The 16,013-nt window shown below is 32.8% G+C and overlaps 1 protein-coding gene across 1 annotated transcript in view; it reads right to left on the bottom strand.

Annotated features, from left to right (window-relative positions):
* The window catches only part of LOC105208565 (ELAV-like protein 2), a 92,108-nt gene extending 76,569 nt beyond the window's left edge, over positions 1–15,539 (bottom strand). The window contains exons 1-2 of the mRNA XM_029038075.2: positions 14,816–15,539; positions 10,601–12,691 (exon numbers count right to left, since the gene is read on the bottom strand). The gene's annotated coding sequence lies outside the window, so the exon portion shown is untranslated. The remainder of the gene's footprint in view (positions 1–10,600; positions 12,692–14,815) is intronic.
* Positions 15,540–16,013: the final 474 nt, after the last annotated feature.

Raw genomic sequence — 16,013 nt, 5'->3', positions numbered from 1 at the left:
AGCTTTAATATTTATTAAGTATTTTTTTAATGTTTATGCCACAATAAGCAACTCCATTTAGCATTTATTTCGAAAATGGATGCCTGGCGGTATGCTACATAGTTTGCAAGTACATCAAAAGACAACCAAAAAAGTCACAATATATTTTTCATGACTATTCTACTATTTAATATCATAAAATTACTCATATTTAATTAAAAATTTCACAATATTCAAAAAAATATATACGAACCTGATATCTAAATTATCTATTTTTTGAGTAATTATAATTTTTTCTAAAAAAAAATGTATAACTTTATATTATTATTCAAACTTCAAACTACCAACACACAAAATATCAAACAAATATTCAACAAAATAACAAAGTTATTAACACTTAAACACAGTGCGCCTGTGGCTATGCTACGATTTTCGCAAAAACACAGTTTAAAACTCGTTTGACTTACTTTGTGACATTACAATTCAACATAGCAGCTGAATATTTGGTGATGAATATTTAAAATACTAGCAACAAAATTCTGGAAAAAATTTCAATATTGAAATTTCAAAAAATTTTAAATTTTCTTTCAAATTTTTAATATTTTTTTACGTATCTTTTATCGTTTTTGGTATCAATTTTCACTATTTGCGCGCAAAGACAACAATATTATTAAAGTTATTACTTTTTGAGCTTCCAATAAGTGATTTTTTACTATTATTATTTTCGAGAAGTTCTTATTTTTATGGCATAATGCTTACAAAATATGTGCAAATTTATTACATATTGCAAGCAATAAAAATTTATTGTCATATTGCGAAAACACGCACAGATATTGTCATAAAATCATAGCGGCGCCTGTGGGTAGGCTTCTATCAAATGTGAATTTGCACGAAATATGAAATTTTGAATGGTTTTACACATTTTAAATCATTCAGTGGCAAATGTCAAGCTGTAGCTGTACAATTTGGTGTTTTTTTTTTGCGAAATTATTAAAAAACAAAAATTCATAGAAATTTTTTTTAATTAAAAAAATTAATTGAGACCTTTTAGTAATGATTTTTTAGAAATATTCTGAATTCTGTATTCACAAGAAAGGCGTCGCTAGGGCTTAGATTGCTACGTTGTGCTTGCTATTGCATACTTAAATAACTTGCTGGAGCTTTTTGTTTGTGTGTAAGTGTGGATGCTCGTGTTTTTAACCAGATAAAGCACTAAAATAAATTGTTATTCTTACGACGAAAAAAAATTTTATTATAATTTGAAGGAGTCAAATGCTTGGTAGCTAAGCTTTAATATTTATTAAGTATTTTTTTAATGTTTATGCCACAATAAGCAACTCCATTTAGCATTTATTTCGAAAATGGATGCCTGGCGGTATGCTACATAGTTTGCAAGTACATCAAAAGACAACCAAAAAAGTCACAATATATTTTTCATGACTATTCTACTATTTAATATCATAAAATTACTCATATTTAATTAAAAATTTCACAATATTCAAAAAAATATATACGAACCTGATATCTAAATTATCTATTTTTTGAGTAATTATAATTTTTTCTAAAAAAAAATGTATAACTTTATATTATTATTCAAACTTCAAACTACCAACACACAAAATATCAAACAAATATTCAACAAAATAACAAAGTTATTAACACTTAAACACAGTGCGCCTGTGGCTATGCTACGATTTTCGCAAAAACACAGTTTAAAACTCGTTTGACTTACTTTGTGACATTACAATTCAACATAGCAGCTGAATATTTGGTGATGAATATTTAAAATACTAGCAACAAAATTCTGGAAAAAATTTCAATATTGAAATTTCAAAAAATTTTAAATTTTCTTTCAAATTTTTAATATTTTTTTACGTATCTTTTATCGTTTTTGGTATCAATTTTCACTATTTGCGCGCAAAGACAACAATATTATTAAAGTTATTACTTTTTGAGCTTCCAATAAGTGATTTTTTACTATTATTATTTTCGAGAAGTTCTTATTTTTATGGCATAATGCTTACAAAATATGTGCAAATTTATTACATATTGCAAGCAATAAAAATTTATTGTCATATTGCGAAAACACGCACAGATATTGTCATAAAATCATAGCGGCGCCTGTGGGTAGGCTTCTATCAAATGTGAATTTGCACGAAATATGAAATTTTGAATGGTTTTACACATTTTAAATCATTCAGTGGCAAATGTCAAGCTGTAGCTGTACAATTTGGTGTTTTTTTTTTGCGAAATTATTAAAAAACAAAAATTCATAGAAATTTTTTTTAATTAAAAAAATTAATTGAGACCTTTTAGTAATGATTTTTTAGAAATATTCTGAATTCTGTATATAAAAAATATTTTAATTAAAAAATCTGCAAGTTATAGCATTTCAAGTAGGAATGCGCCTGCGGATAGGCTCTAATTTTTAAGATTTTTTCTAAATATGCATTTAAAAGTAAAACTAGTGCGTGGAAATATATTATTAAACATTATATATATGCGTATTTATACAGCTGTAATTAAAAAAATCAAAGTTTTTACCAAAAAAATAATAATTTGAAAAAAAAATGGTTTTTGGTAAAAATTTTACTAATTTGTTAATTTTTTTATTAATATGATGTATTAGTTATTTAAAAAGTTAATGATCTTGTTTTATCTTTGTTGAACCTATTTCCTATACTTAAAATAAAATGGCGCCTTTGGATATGCTACAATTTTTAACTTTTTCAACAAATTACATCAATTTAACTATTTCATCGAGTTTTACAGCATCCACAAACAAGAAGCAACCGTATAAAAATTGATTAAAAGCAAGTTGAGTAAATATAGTGCACATATATGTATGTAGATGCACATACACAAACAAGTATTGCATATGTATTTGTGAGCATATATGCACATTTGTTTACGTTAGCGCGTTTGCACTTTGAACTTTTCAAACCAAACCGAAATTAAATTACAAATTACAAGTGGAAATGCGATTTTTTTCAACACATAGCCAACATTTTGCACACGCATATATGTAACTGTAGTTATGTGTGGGCTTGTGTGTATTTGTCCAGCGCAACCCGCATGCTAACCAGCCATTGCGGCTTGGTCAAGCTGAGATACAGTCAGAAGCACACATTTTGTGAATCAAAGGACACAAGGAATATATGCATATATATGCATACATACACACACATAGAAAATTTCACACACACACACTCGCACAGCACAACAAAATAGTAAAGCTAACCACACCTACTATAAAGTTACGGCAAAACAATATGACTGCCACATGCAGCATGCCTGCAGCCACAAGGCTTCGCTTTGCACTGCGCTGCTTCCCCATCTCTCCCACACCTATCTTCCCGCCTTGCTAACGCTTCACTGCAGTATGCTCAATATTCCCGGCTATTGCATTTCCGTTCGGCGCACAGGCGCTTCAACCCTCTTTCCACTGTGCCATTTTGTTTCTACTGCTTCTCGTACTTCCATTTCCAATTTTCAGCTTCTCTTACCAGCGTTGCGCTGCTATGCATCACCTCTTCTTCCTAACCGCCTTCACCTTCTTTCCTTCACACATTCATCCTTGCCAATCGATTTTCAACTTCCGCTCGTTTTTCCAGTTTGGCAAAATGGCGTTTCCGTATTTTCAGCTTCATACCGCCTCTCTCCTCAGCAGCTGGCATACCCCTGCTCGCATACCGGTTCATAGTTGTTGTTCTTGCCTGACACTGTCCACCTCCACTTTGTCTCCAGCTACATTTCGTATGTTTCATTTATTATTGCATTTTTATCTTATTACATCCGTGTTATTGCTGTTGTTGTTGTTGTTTTCAACTTTTTTATTACTCCATACTCGTATTTCGCTTTTGTCCCGCCCGTATATCTCTGTGATCTCTGACTGACCATTATTGCATTGCCGGTACAATAACAACAGCAATATATATTATTTATTTATGGAGGAGTATGATTGTGAGCTATCCAGTAGGAAAAAGAACACCAAATGCGGACATATTACGATAAGTTGAAGCGCTCGATCTAGGAAAAGCTTTTGACAGGACTCTCACACAAAAACTGAAGACAGTTTGAGCTCAGCTCTCCCGAACCGGGCATGCTGTATTCATCGATGCTTTAGATTGGTTTTTAAAATCTTTCAATCAGGCAAACCGGGCATGTTGTACTCCTCGAAGCTTCAGAGTGGTCTTTAAAAGCTCTCAGTCAGACAACAAAAGCTTCTACAGGCAGTCAAGAGATGTCAGACCAGAAAGATATGGTTCATTCGACCTGTGAAGTTTGTTGAGTCGAACTCAAATCTTAGAATTCGTGAACAGTGACCGAGAGAAGAGCTCAATATACCACAGATTGAAACAATGGAACCCTTTAGAAAGTCATAAGACATAAGAAGACTCCAGAAGGCTTTGAAACTTATAAGAATTTCGGCATTTTCTAGATTTTCAAGAAACGTATTTCATGAATTAAAGGAGGTATTATAAAATTCATACCGGTAGGGGTCACTGGCCGTAAATAAAGAACAAATTTAACAGTTATGAGATTCTGACTGAGAGAAGAGCTAAATATATACCAAAATATCTTTCAATTCCTTGCATTTAACTCAATCAAACCTTTAAGAATACCATAAGACATAAGAAGACTCAGCAAAACTTCAAGAATTGTAAGATTTTTTTGTATTTTCTCGAATTGAATGTGTGAAAAAAAAGTTTTTTTTTGAATCTATATAATAATAATAAATTCCGGCCGGTAGAAGTCGCTGGCATCGGAATAAATAATAAATTCATATATAAGTATTCTAAAATCGACTTTTATTTAGAAATAAAGTCCTTAAGCATAAAAAAGTATGTAGTAGATGCCGTCATATTCAGTCAATACCGATCATCATAATACGAATTTAAAAGGGGGCTATTCGACAGATGGCGCTGTGGTCAAAATATTTACAAAAACTGATTTTATTGGCAACTTAGGTCCGAAGTCGGAGGAATTAACCATACCAAGAAGATAAAAAACTTTCAAATTTATTCAACGTACATATATTACTGGCAAGCAAATGAACAAGTTTTAAGGATATTTTTTAAACGAGAAACGACTTAAGGGACTCAGGAGTCCAAAATAGTACAAAGGTCACCATATAAAACAAGTATGAAAAGAACTTTCGAGCATTGCTATTATATATACGAAAAATGGTAATTTAAAAAGGATTAACCTGATAGATGGCGCTGTATTCAATTGAACAGAAAAGTGCATCAGGGAGAGGTATGAATTCAAGGTCTCAGAAATCAAAATGAACGAAAGTTAAAAGGTTTCATGAGTAGAATTTTCGAACTTTCATTTAAATTTAAATGCGAAAAATGGTAATTTGAAAATAATAAATACGCCAGATGGCGCTGTATTCAATTAATCAAAGAAGCACGTCTGCGGAAGGTATGAATTAAAGAAGTGAGGAGTCGGAATATAATATAGCATTCGAGCATTGACAGAATATATATATATTCTCCGCAGTCAGAATGTAATCTAAATATTACAAAACGCCAGATGGCGCTGTCTAAAATTGCTTAAGAAGAATTTAAAAATTTTGATTATTTATTATTATTTTTTATTATTTAATTGAATAAAAAATAGTTAAAATCGACAAAATAAATTTCCTACATCCTTCACAGCACATTTATACCCTTGCATCAGCCAGCTTAACCACTTCCAACGACAATTGACGCCGTCACAGCCACACATCACACTTAGGTTTGATGGCGCTGCCGCATCTTGTGTGCAAATCAATTATAATTATTTTACTTACAAAAACACTACACATACAACGGCACGAAAAGCGTTTTTTCCAGCCAGCCAGCCAAGCAAGCCGGCCAGGCAAGCAATCCAGCCAAACCAGGTTGGCAACAACGGCCAGCCACACATCCTGTTTGACAAACAACAACAGCGCTACTTACTTAGCACATACAACCTTACTTGTGTTTCTGTGTGTGTGTTCAATTTTATATTAAAGCAAATGGGAAAAGTGCTCGTATATCACCGTTATACATATATATTTTTATATATATATATATATATTCGTATGTGTATGTGCCTTTGATTGTGTCGCCATCGAAGCCCGCTTGTGTCATTTAATGCATTTCCATTGTTCTTTCATGCACAAAATCGCCCCGATTTCAACGCGTTGCGCTCGTCCAGCAAAGCAGCAGCAGCAGCCAGTGTTGACATATGCAAATTATACACTTTCAACACATACAGTCACATAGCAAAGACAGCGATGTGATGTAGACGTTAGTAATCATATTATATTAATGTTGTTGTAGTTTTTATTGTTATTGTAGAGTTTACTGCTGGTAGCCAGGCAGTTGTTGTTGTATTTTGTCCACTTTTTACTCATTTAACGCTCGCTAGCAGCAGCATTTTACCTTGCTTGGCCGCGCCTCATTTTACCTTCAATACTCGCCTGCCCTCCATCCGCCGCTTGCAGCCTTGTGTAATTGCATTTTTATGTCATTATCTTTTTTAATTAATTATATATGCTTTAATTGCATGGCGGTGGAACGCCTGCTGGTCAATGCTTTTAAGTAATCAATGTCTTGCTTTCTAAGAATCCATAGTCTGCTTTCAGGCGCTCCGACAGCAGTTCAGTTGGTGTGTGTTTGCATTGCCTACAATCGATAAATTTGCACATTTTTGCATGCATAAATTTGAGTATGCAATAAGTACACGACTGCATGGCTGCTTAATGTGCACTCATACTCTCGCCTCTCCTAATGCAAGCAAACACACACACACACAAACCATACAGAGCTTTTTCCACACAGCAGCTCATTTCATGCAGCTCATACTTGCTCTTTTGCATTCTTTCTTCTTTTTGCATATTTTTCTCGTACTCTTTCCTTCATGCCTGCCAGCTCTTTTGAACTGCTTGAGAACTTGAACGGCTCGAGAGGTGTAAATATTTTGCCTTTTCAAGCATGCGACAACAACAATAAAGGAAATCAACACATACGCACACACGCTGGAAAAAGGCCAATTTTTGCTTCGTAGTCTTACATTTTTTATTGCTGCGCTACACAGTACCCACCCCTCTCAGCACGCAAGCGAGCGTAGTCCATTGTTAAGCGCCTAAAATTATATTAGGTTCTTTCACTTTGCATTTCCATGCTTTGCTGCTCTGTGTTGTTTTTGTTACATGTGTTGCATGTGCAGAAGTCAAGCAGGCTAGGCAAGTAGTCAATGCTCGTCGTTTGCCCTCGTACAATAACAATAAGCACACATCCGCACCCACACTCCCACTCACACACACAATCACTTTTGTGTTTAGCAGAAGTAAGGAAAAAAATAAAATTTGTTTGCGCTCACACCCTAGCAAAAAGCCGGCGACGCCTTAAACAACCGGAAATGCTGCGAATACAAGCTTATAAATGCTTTTGCTAAACGAAATGTATTTACAGTTATACAAACAGGCACACATAAGTGTTCAGGGGAGTCTTTGTAGGTGAGCTAGGTATATATCTTTCCCACATAAATACAAATTGTCCACTTTTTGCAACACTTTTGTTGCCAAATTTGCAAAAACTTCTATACTTTGTGTGTAGTTATTGAATAAAAAAGTAAGTTATGTTATTTTAAGTTATGAGAGGTTTTTTAAAATCGAGATAGGTCAAATAAAAGGTTGAGTAAGTTAGAGAGAATGTTAGGTTAAGTTATCTTACGTTAAGTGAATTTAAGTTAAGGTAAGTTATGTTAAGTTAAGTGAAGCTAAAATAGGTCAACTTAGAGTTAGGGTAAGTTGGTTATTATTGTTAAGTTAAGTTAAGTGAGTTTATGTTATGTTAAGTTGAGATAGGTCAAATTAAAGACAGAGTAAGTAAGATAAGAATGATAAATTCAGTTATGTTAAGTTAAGTGAGCTTAAGTTAAATGAGATTATGTTGAGTTAAGTTGAGATAGGTCAAATTAAATATAGAGTAATTTAATTTAGAATAAAATACATCATTTAAATGAAGCTAAGCTAAGTTAAGTTTAATAAGGTTAAGTTTAATAAGGTTAAGTTAAATCAGATTACGCTAAACTGACGACTAAGGTTCAGTTAGTTTAAATTAAGTTAAAGTTAGAATAAATTAAGTGAACTAGATTTTTATATTTAAGTAAGGTTAAGTGAAGTAAAAGCAACGCATTTAACTCAATCGAAGTTTTATTTTAAGTCATGTGACAGAGTTACATTGGGATACTCTAAAAAAAGAACTGATGTTGTGGATTTTCAGAGTTATCAATAATTATAGTTTCAAAAATTTCTTGAAGCTGACAAAACATTCTTAAAAAGCTATTTTTTTTTATCATTTATCATTTTTTTATATTTATTTAGAAGAATATTTCAAATGAAATTGGCAACATAGCACAGTTCAATCGGACATTTAACGGAGAACGAAGCTTAACATATTTCCTAATCAGTCTCATAATAATTGCTTATAATCGCGCCAGATCAATTAGAATTAGTTCCAGAAAGATTTAATGAACCCTGATCTGCTCTGAAATAAAATAAACGATGAAGTATACAAAGAGAAATTTGGCAACAAAGCAGAGAGCGGTCAAGCTTTATATAGTATACTAGCAGACCCGGCCACACGTTGTTGTGGCTAAAGTATACATTAAATTAAGTTGGTCCAATCTTGGCTTCGGCGACGATATTGATTACTCGAGGTCGATTTATGTTACGCAGCATGATGACAACTCACACTACTTTTAATTGCAAAGTGAGTGGTGATAGTACAGGCAATTTTAAATAGTTTGTGATAATTGACTACGTCATCCTGGTTTGTAGCTGTGTCAACTTTCCTGGACTGAAATTCTAAATTGTCGCATTAAGATTATCGATATCTTTTTTTTTACCACCAATATAGGTCATTCAGTCAGTCATTTATGGTTACCATATTGAGGTTTCATGTCAGGAAAACTTCTCTTTCGAGTCAATGAAGTGACAGAAATCTGTTGGAAATGCTATTAATCCATCGAGGTGTCAACTGCGACCCTACCATTTCCAACTGCTTCTACATTCGCAATTTGATATTGTTGCAGAAACACTCATATGTTAGTTTTTAATTGGCGATTCTTTATGTGTCGCCACAAATTAAATGACTTTAGGCATGCGATTAGCCCGTCAGTAACAGTTGATCCAGGAAAAATTGGAAGAGTCTGGCGTAAATCACCTGTTAACAGAATCCTGGCTCCACCAAAAACGTTTATCGACAATCACGATCTTTTAAAGTCCTGTGCAGTACCTCCAGCGACTTCTTGAATATTTGGAAAATCTTCGTTATAGCGCTATTTTTGGCGATTTTGCCGACTGGTGTTTCGTTCATTTGCAATTTAGGAGTAATTTCAAGGCCGAATGTGCCGTTTATTTGCCTACTAACAGGTGCCTATTACCGTTAAACCTTGGAACTAGGTCATATTGTGTGCTATCTTAATAATTAAATAACCTTAATAATAATATCCTTCAAAATATTATTGTTTTGTTTTCTCTTTTTATATTTTTCTTGTCAACTCGAATAAAATTCTCTTATTATTATCTTCCTCGCAATACTTCCATATTTACTCACTTTCTAATCTTTTTCTGGCCTTCCACGAATATTTCAAGGCTAAAATTAGCCAGATCGGTTTGAACTTCAACAACCAATAACTTCTCGATTTTAGAAAATTTTTAATTTTCTTCGCGGAAAGTTAAAAAAATTTAGGGGTGGACCACCCTTAACATTTGGATCAGGAGTATGCAAAATAGATGTTGTCCGATTCTCCATCCTAGCCGATATGCACGCTAAGATTCACGAAAATCGGTCGAGCGGTTTCAGAGGAGTTCAATAACGTACACGAGAATTTTATATATTAGATTAGAAGAGCTAAAATTTCTGTCAACAGTCAATAAGTTCTGTTTTCCGCATTTTAGGGTACATAAGTTCCAAAAAAAAAAAACAGTATTTCCTTCCCTGAAGTCTTTCCTTCTCTTCTCTCTTTTTCTATTTGTTTTCATTCTAAATTCACTTCATTTTTAACAAACTTCTTCAGCACCTACTAATTTACGGCAATTTCCAGTAAGTTTGCGCATTTTTCTTTACTGGCAACGCCCACTACCGTTTACAAACAGCGTTGCATTTGCGTGGGCGTTTAAAATATTCCACCAACGAATGCGCTTGACAGCTGCAACTTTGGCCAGCATATTTATTAAGTTAATTTATACGCTTAGGAAATGAAATTCCAACTGAATTTCTCTTGTTGCTAGCATGCAGGTTGAGATAAGCTTATGTTCTCTAGTATATAATGCAAGCATGAAATGATGTTAATAGCGAAATTATGCGCATAAGATTTGTAGCAGATTATGAGCAGATGGTCGTGAAAGGAAATGAGCAGTTTTCGCAAGAAAGTGAAGTAAAAGATGGCTTAGGGGGGGGGGAGTACTAACTGATGACTGGGTATTAGAAAAAGGTATATATGCTTTAAGATATGTTGACAGGCGTTTGAGTGTAGTTTTATAGGTAAATATTCAGCATTATATATAATAAATAATATAATAATAAATAATATATACAATATATTAAGTATTTTAAATTTCATAAAATAAAATCTCACTTACCCCAATTATTTTGCACGCCACTGCTTCCGTTGTACTGCTCAACTTCAGTTGATTTGTGTTGTTATTTTTTTATTAAGTAAATAAGTTCATTTCTTTGTATAGTTGGTATATAAAATCACTTTACTGGCTGTTCGCTTTGCACTTTCGCTCAACACTCAACTCTACTACGTGGCTACGTTGCCAATTTTCATACACACACACACTGCCTGCTTGTTACAGCTTACAGCTTACAATTCATTTGGTTGTACGTTATGCAGTTTTACAATTGCTGCCGTTCACACTGTTGCCGATTTTCTTTCGTTTAGCGCGCTGGCTTACTACACTTGCTATGTTGCCAATTTTCACTGTAAGTCTTATTTGCGTTTATTTGAATGCAGTTTTTTGCTGTTCTCTCAGTAAACAGAAAGCATATAAGTTGAAATTTATGTACTTAATGAAGTCAGTGGTTTGTTAGTAAGTTTTGAAAGTGTTTATAAATATTTTAAAATATGGAAAAATCTGAAATCACTTCGTTTTATTTAATGTGCGAAAATCACTTTTTTTTGTTTGTAAATATTGTTTTTTCGTTTAAAAAGTTTAAATTTGGCCTTTTTAAGCTGCTAATGTTAACCGATTTTTACGCGCGCTCACACACACAGTTTTAACGTGGCTGTATTCGTCGTCTTTTGTAGTCGTTGGAAGTACGCTGGGTTTTGCAAAAAGTTTACGTTTGCGTCTAAAATCTTGTTTACAACACTTTTTGGTGTTTAAAATATTGTTTCTTTTTTTTTTGGTTTTCTAGTATTTTTTTCTTTTAAATATTTTAGTATTTTTTCTAGTATAACTGTTATTACATATATATGTATGTATGTATATATAAAATCAGTTCCGTTTTTATGCCATTAAAATCTTAGACATCCATACAATGATTTTCCCTTTTTTGTTTTTGTAATATTTTTGTTGTTTTTTATAGAAAACTTGTACACCTATTTGACTACCGAGACATTCAACGCTTTCGTTGCGTACTTTTCGTGGAATAAATTCTTTAATGTTCAAATATGCTATATGTACTGTAGTATATTTTTAGGCGCTATGAAAAGTACAAACATACACAAACACCGAAAAAATCGTTACAAATGTTTATTTATTTATTTAATTTATTATTAATTAATTTCTCTTTTTTCTTGTGGTATTTAAATATTTTACGTAATAATACTGCAAACACTGTACGTGGTCAGTTCGTGTTTAGCTTGCGCGCTGGAAATGCAACGCTGCGTATGCTTCGTCTGCGGCACGCAAGCTTTGCTGGGTTGTTGGTAGTAGAAATAGTAGTAGTTAGTAGTTGTTGTAGTAGTGATAGTAGTATATTTGGTATGTAAATTGTTTTTGTTTTTTGTTTTTGTTATTATTTTTTAATATATATTTATTTTTTGTTGTTCTTATTGTTACTGTTTTTATGATACCGTACTAAATTGCTTTTCTATTGCGTTGATAATGACTGCCGTTATAATTTCACTCTTCCTTTACGGGCGCAAATCACTCTGCAGCTTTTAACAGCTTGGCAGCTTTTTATTGAGCTTTCGCTGGTGCTGGTCTTTTTTTTTAGCTTTTTGGCGTACAAATAATACTTTTTTAAAATGTTCGCTTCGCTTTTTTTTCTCTATAAATTTAAATCACTTTGAATTCACAACTAGGAAACACGGTCGCTATTTTGTTGTCTCTCTCTCTCTCTCTCTTACACTCTCTCTCTCTCTGTCTCATATAATTTTTTTATTTAATGTCAATGCTTTTTATGCGCTAGTCACTTGGCTTGGTTTGGCTACTTCGTGAAATCATATAAGAACAACCGAAGATGTTTGACTTCTAGGAAAATATCGTAAAATATTTTTGAAATATTTAATTATCGATATACATATATGAAAATGTATCGATTTGTAATGCTCTTTCAAAAGTATTTGTGCAAAAATGTTCACGAATTGTTCATTTGCTTTATGATTGTTTTGATATTCGTAGATATATCACTTGCGCCTAATGATTGATTTACTTCTCTCTTTCGTTTAATCTTTTGTTTAATGCTGTTGCTTATTCTCAGTGGATCGTATACGCAAGCAGCTGGAAAAGAGCGAGAGAGTCAAAAATTGTTTGAGTGAGCTTTCAATGTGTGTAAATATGATTGAAAGTAAAATAATAATTGATGATACATAACGGGATAGAAGGGAAAGCTATTTGGAGTAATAAATTATAAAATTATATAAGAAACATTACAAATATATAAAAATTAATTACATATTTTGTAAAGAAAAACATAATTAAAAAAATCGCCCAATCGACGAAAACACAAAATTGAGTGTACTTACAATAATATAAAAAGACATTTTTTATACAAATTAATGTTATAATGTAATTTTTTCAAAAAACTAGAAATTCATCCAATGGAAGAATATTATAAAAAACATATTTATTGCAGTGTAGTTACAAAAACATAGAGGAAATTAATGTTATAATGTAATTTTTTCAAAAAACTAGAAATTCATGAAATGGAAGAAAAATATAAAAAACATATTTATTGCAGTGTAGTTATAAAAACATAGAGGGAAGCAGGGTTTTGTGTTTTAGAAAAGAAAAATATAACTTTTTTTGAAATATGAAATTGATCCATTGGATGAAAAATTATATATTTTGCAGCGATATTTTCATTAATAATTCAATTTGAAATTCATCGAATAGGTGAACTGACAGCAAAATTAATATTAATATTAATAAAAAAGCAGGCGCAATAATGACTGAATATTCAAAAAATAACGTTAAAATTCATCGACGACATTAATCGCATTCATCGAATAGATGAATATAAATATATGTATGTATATACATATATATTTTTATATTTTTATATGCAAATCGAAAAACGCAAAAATTCAAAATATTAAAAGAAAAATAATTTCAAAAATAGATATCCATCGAAAGGATGAATCAGCCACAGCAGAAATATTGTATTACATAACTAACAGATTTTTACAAGCACAATTATGTATTTTTAGATTTCATAAATTAAAATAGAAAAAAATTATATGGCATTCATCGAAGGGACATATTACTGCACCGACAAGCATTCATCGAAAGAATGAATATATGTAAATATTATTTTTTTAATGATTACAAGAACTTATTCATTGAAATAACGCATCAGCCACAGTAGATTTTTTATATTAAGAATTTAGCTATTTATTTTTAATTATATTTCACTTAAAATAGGGGAAATTGCTATAACATTCATCGGAGAGATGTATTATTGCACCAACAAACATTCATGAAAATATATAAATATTATTTTTATTATAAAAATTAAAGAGCTCAAAGTGATTACAAAAAACTTAAAAAACACTTATTCATTGAAAGGACGAATCAGCCATTGTAGGCGTTTTTTATATTTTTCTCATTATCTCATTAAATTTTATTTCAAATAGGGAAACTTGCTATAACATTCATCGAAGCGACGTATTACTGCACCGACAAGCATTCATCGAAAGGATGAATATATGTAAATACTATTTTTTACGAAAAATGCGAGAATTCAAAATAATTATAAAAAATCAATCAAAAACACTTATTCATCGAAAGGATGAATCATCCGCAGTAGATTTTCTTCTTTTTTTTCTTCTTCTGATTTCTGACCAGGGCTTACGACTAGATTTTCTTATCCTTTTCTTCTGATTTCTGATTTCTGACTAGGGGAATCAATATTTATTTCCAATTAAATTTTATTTAAAATAGGGAAATTTGCTATAACATTCATCAAAGAGACGTATTACTGCGCCGACAAGCATTCATCGAAAGGATGAATATATGTAAATACTATTTTTTTACGAAAAATGCAAGAATTCAAAATAATTATAAAAAAAAAAATCAGAAACACTTATTCATCGAAAGGACGAAACAGCAGCAGAAGAAATATTTTTGTTCAATTGTTAACAGATATTTGAGAAGGAGAAATATTATTAGATTTGATAAAAGAAAATTAAAAAAAAAGAGTATTAATTGAAACGACTTATTCTCACAAAGAAGAAGTTAAACATAGTAGAAATAAATTTTGTAGATATATTTAAATACAAGGATATCAAATTATCTTTACGCATACATAAAAATTTATATGCTACTTTGTATACATAGAGCCACACCCCACACCACAAACTCACAAATGCATATCACAACTCATCCTTTCCCCCAAGCACTTACCCCCTCAAAGCCGCTATTTGCCGCAAATGTGTAAGCTGAACAGCTGTTCGACGTTGTAAACTCTACGCTGGAAATCTTCAAATGCAGGATCTCACTCAATTGATGCTTGAATCCGCACGCTGTGTTGTTGTTGTTGATTTGAAAGGATACAGCTTTACAGCCGCGATATGCATACAATGGTAGAATGCCAACTGAGATGCAGTCAAAGCGCAACAAATTTCTTCAAAAAACTTTGAAAAGTTGCCAAATGAAGTTCGGAGCTTCTTTTTTTGTGATTTTTAATGACTCAAAACTTGAAGAATCTTGAAGATTGAATGAATGATTGACAACATACACAAGCTGCTGACTGTTGGATTTTGAAACTTTGAAATTTTTACGCAAAATTAAAATTTTGCTGACAAATGGAAGAATTTCGTATAACGGTACACTTTACTGGACCGGCTGCTGCACTTGCTGCTGCTGATGCTGCTACTGCTTCCGCTGCTGCTGTTGCTGTCGTCGTTTCAGTCACCTTTACTTACAGCTGTTGTTTACCGTTTGTTCTTGTTTGTTTACTTATTTCTTGTTGTTGTTGTTGTTGTTCTACGAAACAAGGAGAAATCATATAGCGACGCAAATTATAAATTATATGAGTAGAATAATACAAAACGCGCTTAAAAAAGAGCCGCGTTTGCTTTTGGATACGTCGAAGACCGCACTCGTACTCGTACTGAAGGAGCTACGCTTGCTGGTGCCAACGGCTAGCTGCCACAACATGTCATTTGTTGAGGAACCGAAAAACCGAAAAATTCCGCACAATCGTAGGCGAAGACGAGCGCCACACAACGACGACGAGCGCCAAAAGCACGACACGAGCACGTTGTTGTAACGACGAATCGCAAACGAATTGCAGAGTCAACGGCAGCGCAGTGTAATGCAGTCGACGTCAACACCGGTTGATGTTGTTGTTGCAGCGGCACTTTGTCAGGTTCCAGGCAACTGGTTAGCGCCATAAAGTATGCAATTCTGCATGCGCTGCTCAATGCGAACTGCAAATGGTCGACGCCGTTAGAAATTAGGGGAAAGCACGCAAAAGCTCAGGAGCTTTTTCCTGCAGCCAGCCAGCCAGCAGCCGACCAGGTAGTTTGTCAGCGAAACAATAGCAGCAGCAGTGCAGGAGCCAAATGCATCGTCGGGTCACTGGTGCAGCAGTCGTACG

This window comes from Zeugodacus cucurbitae, chromosome 5 (genome assembly GCF_028554725.1).
Source record: "Zeugodacus cucurbitae isolate PBARC_wt_2022May chromosome 5, idZeuCucr1.2, whole genome shotgun sequence".
Taxonomy (NCBI): domain Eukaryota; kingdom Metazoa; phylum Arthropoda; class Insecta; order Diptera; family Tephritidae; genus Zeugodacus; species Zeugodacus cucurbitae.
This window is presented reverse-complemented; position numbering and strand designations above follow the sequence as displayed.